At 42.2% G+C, this 4,893-nt stretch overlaps 1 pseudogene; it reads right to left on the bottom strand.

Moving 5' to 3' along the window:
• Positions 1–4,205: 4,205 nt before the first annotated feature.
• LOC130027267 (uncharacterized) lies at positions 4,206–4,414 on the bottom strand (annotated as a pseudogene).
• Positions 4,415–4,893: the final 479 nt, after the last annotated feature.

Raw genomic sequence — 4,893 nt, 5'->3', positions numbered from 1 at the left:
TACTGTTTTTTTAAATTTTATACAGTAGTTCACAATATTTGATTACACTGTGGTGGCATTTGGGTTCTGGAGGTTTTTGGCTGCCAGGGCTGGGGCAGGGAGAGCTCTCACCCGCCCCCCTCTTGGGCACCCTGAGTGAAACAGTCTGGCGCAGAGTCTGGTGGCATGGCTATGGCAGGCATCTTGCTGCATAAGTCAACTCCTGCTGGTGCCAGATAATCGCATCATCGGACACCATCTAGATCAAACAGCTTTGTCTCCCAGTAAGGAGAGACATGGCCGCCCGCCATAGCTGAGCCACCGGTCTCTGCACCAGGTTGTTTCACTCGAGGCACCCTAGAGGGGGGTGGGTTAGAGCCCTCATTACCCCAAGGGACCCAGCCCTTTCAGCCAAACACCTCCAGAACCAAACTACCATCACACACAAGGCCACTTCCCACAAGCTCATGCTGAGCCTCGCACATGAGTTAAGTCCGACAAAACCCAGATAATGCTCAGTAGAACCGGGAACAGAGATCCTCTGTCCATTTCCCTCCCTCCCCCAGTCTCCAGCGACCCAGGGGTCATGCCCATAAGCCACCTCCTGCCAGTGCCATATAATCTCCTCATCGGCCACCATCCAGAAGCCAAAACTCCTATCCACAAACCCAGTACAGACTTTTGTTAATCGAATATCTCATGTAACTCAATATATGTGTACAGAGAGATGGAAAAAAATTTTATGTTAAGATGGATCACTGCTTCTAATGTACATTATTACAAAATAAGGTAATTCGAGGTAAAAGTTGAATTTTGGCTTTAAATATCCTCAGGATAGCTACAACTGTACCACTCAATATAGAAATCTGGAGGTTAATCTGGTAATAATCAAGCATTTTTCACTTTGTATAAACTGTGAAATGCATTTGAAATTAGAATTTTCTATTAAAATGGCATTCTTCATACCTGACCAACAGCTGTCACTGATACAAAATCATGTTTACTTATAACATTGCTTATAACATGAAAGTTATTGCAGTGGGTGGGTGCTCTGATTTCTCTGAGCTGTCACAGGCTTAAAAAGAAACATCAGGTGAGAACAAGTTCCTCACTGCCCTCAGTCCAATAGATATAAAAATGACCTAAGAGCACAATAAAGTTAACAGAGTCTACATCAAAGCATGGTCTTAAAAACTTGATATTGAGACTGTTTACCGCTTCCAAATATATTATAATAAATTTATCATTTCTTTTATCTTTTCATCCACCCAAGACTGAGGACATTTTTAGTGTTTCCAAGTCTGCTTATCATTTGCTGTAAGTAATGTCTCTTATTCTCTTAAATTCTCATTTGCTGTAAGTAATGTCTCTTATTCTCTTAAATTCATTTTATTTCTCTTAAGTATTTTGTGTGTGTCATTTTTTTAACTAAAATAAATTTAATTTTTTTCATTTTAAGGATATTTTTATACCTTTAAGGTATGCATAAATACTGTATGGGGGGTTGTTGTTGTTGAGAGTGTAGTCAAGTAATCACAGATCTTTCCTGGGTCATACTTAAAACACTGAACCAAATATACTCATTGCAAAAAATGGGAGGGGGATATCTATGATAAATATTTAGACTCAACTTCTCCCAGGATCATTGATATATATAATCCTATGGAAAATATGTGTCAATTTTCAGTTTCTAATTTCTGAACATGTAGCTCATTCCTGTACTTTACTTTTTTAATTTTCCCCATCCATATCTGGTTATTCATATTTATTATTACTACATGCCCTGGAATATTGATATGAGAAAGAAATGTAACAATGGAAAATATGTCTATGGTATATTTTTAGCAGCACTTCTGAAAATGTAATAGTTTAGAATATTGAAACTCTCTAAACCCAGAGGTTTGGGCTCAATTTGAAGATCACGATCATGATCACGATCATCCTGTTGTTCGTCAATTGCCTCGAGCAGGCACCTGTAACATCTCCTTCATCCTAGCCCTGAGATTTTAAAAAGTACCATATTCAAGGCTCTTTCAGGGTTAGGAGAATGAGACCCATCATTGTTACTGGTATTTGGCATATTTGGTATGCCACGGGGAGTTTGCCAGACTCTGCCGTGTGGGCAGGTTATATTTGGTAGCCTGCCAGGTTGTCCAAAGCAAGAATGAGTTAATGAGATGTTGTGCAGCCGCAAATGCAGCCACACACTTCCGGGAGCTGGGTTTTATAGTCTCTGGGTCTTGCATGGCGCTGGGGGGTAGGAGGGACAGTTGGTGGGTGTGACACCTGCCTACTGGAAGATGGAGGATCTTGGTGGAGGATGCTTAGCCCCGATCTGAGCAGGCTTGGAGATCTCAGCCCCGGGACTCGCACGCCTTTATTCCTCTGCCGGTACCTTCATGCGTATGGAGAGTGGTGTCAGCATGGTTGTGGCTTGTTCTGGAGGTCTTTGGCTGCTGGGGCTCTGCTCAGGGCAGGGAAGGAGACTCAATGATTTGAAGAAAATTATTTATATATTGTGTACACCCACTGGTAAATGTCTAAATAAGACCTTGACCTCATATCTTGAGTATATAGAACCTAAAACAAGAAATCTTAACAGCAGATATCCCAGTGAAGTTACAATCTGTACAACACATTTCAACATAAAAGGAAAGTGGTGTCCTAGAAAGAACACTTAATGACTAAAACTGTGTTTGTGACTCAGTATGCACTGTAGCACTGCCCTCCCATTGTTCATTGATTTGCTTGAGAGGGCACCAGTAATGTCTCCATTGTGAGACTTGTTATTACTGTTTTTGGCATATCAAATACAACACAGGGAGCTTGCCAGGCTCTGCCATGCATGCAGGATACTCTCCGTAGCTTGCCGGGCTCTCTGAGAGGGATGGCGAAATCAAACGCAGGTCAACCATGTGCAAGGCAAACACCCTACCCAATGTGCTATCACTCCAGCCCTGTGACTAAATATATTCTGGTAATTTGACTCATGAGCTTGACAACTGAAAATTCAGGTCAAATTTCCTCTGCCTTTCATGTTTCTCTCAAGCAGAATAAAACATTCTATCACTGCTGGCCCTCAAACATTATTGATATATTCTCCATTTTGATTATAGTAAAGATTTATACACATATAAACATCTCTTATACACCTTCACCCCATGTCTCACAAAACTAAATGTTTCTTTCAGAGCAATAATAACTATTTATTTTAATCTTCTTAGAACTTAAAATGGTGCTTGACATATAGAAATCCTTAAGCAGTATTGCATAAGTGGATAGCCTGTTAGTTATTTTCTCTTAAATCCTTTATTCTTCTAATAAGTATGGAATGATTTAATATATCTTTTCCTATAGATTATACTTTGTATATGACATAATGGATCACCACCTCATCGTGGCAGGGGGTGGCAACAGTACCAACTGGCGAAGAGTGAACCAACAGGTGCTTCCCAGAGACACAGGCCGGTGAGTATTTGTCAGAGTACAGATCGTTACAACATGCCAGTTGACCAAAAGCTTGCATTTGGTAGACCGGGAGCACCTGTAAGGGTGATTACAGGCTGTCCTAAAAGCCTTTGACTCTCTCAGAGAAACCGGTAGGCTAACAGGGGTATCCCACCCACATGGCAGAGCCTGGAAAACTACTCATGATGTATTCAACATGCCAAACACAGTAACAATAATGGGCCTCATTCCCCTGACCCTGAAAGAGCCCCATGTATGGCAGAATTAAGAAAGATGAGCAAGGAGAAGCTGATAAAATCTCAGGGCCGAACTAGGCTGCCAAAATGAAGGCCCTCCCGTTGATCGTCGATTTGCTCGAGCGGGCCCAGTAACGTCTCCATTGGAGACTTTGTTGTTACTGTGTCTGGCATATCCAATACTCTCGGTAGCTTGCCGGGCTCTCCGAGAGGGGCGGAGGAATCGAACTCAGGTCGGCCATGTTGGCCGCTTGTAAGGCGAACGCCCTACCCGCTGTGCTATCGCTCCAGCCCAAAATGAAGGATTAAAATGACTGTCGGTACTTTCAACACTATTCCGCTGGCATTGTAAGCATCCATCGAGGACTTGATGGTGCAAGTGCAGAGATCAAGTATGACATCATTGGATTGACCGAGACAAGAAGGCATTGATCACATCACGCTGTTTTTGACACTGGAGAAGAACTCTTCCTCGGAACATATGACAGAAGAGGTGTCAGTAGTGTCGGTGTCCTCATCAACATGAAGTTGGCCATGAACATCAATTCATTCAAATGACTAACAACCTGAATTGGATGCTTACATTTGAATACAAGCGGCTCATTGCAAGCAGTTTCTTTCTGTTGTCTATGCACCAACATCCAACTACGACAAAGAAGAAATTGAGAAAAGTTCTACATGGAGCTGGAGAAGTTCTACACTTGATCTTAGCCAAAATGCTGAGAAGTGATATGGTGCTGAAGAAGTTCTATAAAGAAGACCACACCTTCTACAAGGTCATTATCAGTGATTTTAATGCCAAGATAGGACCGAGAAGGTCGCCCAAAGAACTCCACATTGGACCCATGGCCTAGAATGGAACAAACAGGGTGAGAGACTGTCTGAGTTCATCATGTCAACTGAGACGATACGTGGTAACTCTAAATTCCAGAAAGACAAATCTAAACGTTGGGCATGGGAGTCTCCTGGTGGACACTTCCACATCATCTTCAATCAATGGTTTTGCCTGACCAATGTCACTGTTGGCCCCAAATCCCAAATTGCACCAGACCACCATCTCTTATGTGGAAAAATTCTACTTCATAGAGTGGGTAGAAAGGACAGCAAAGTTTAAGAAGAGAATTCACAGAACAAGCATCAACTGGAAGCTCTTTGGAACTTTGCTGCAATATGGGAAGATGCCATTGTTGACAACATTGATGAGGAATCC

Source organism: Sorex fumeus, unplaced genomic scaffold, assembly GCF_029834395.1.
Source record: "Sorex fumeus unplaced genomic scaffold, SorFum_2.1 ptg000036l, whole genome shotgun sequence".
NCBI classification, from domain to species: Eukaryota; Metazoa; Chordata; class Mammalia; order Eulipotyphla; family Soricidae; genus Sorex; species Sorex fumeus.
The sequence above is the reverse complement of the archived record's forward strand: the minus strand, read 5'-3'. Positions and strand labels throughout refer to the sequence as shown.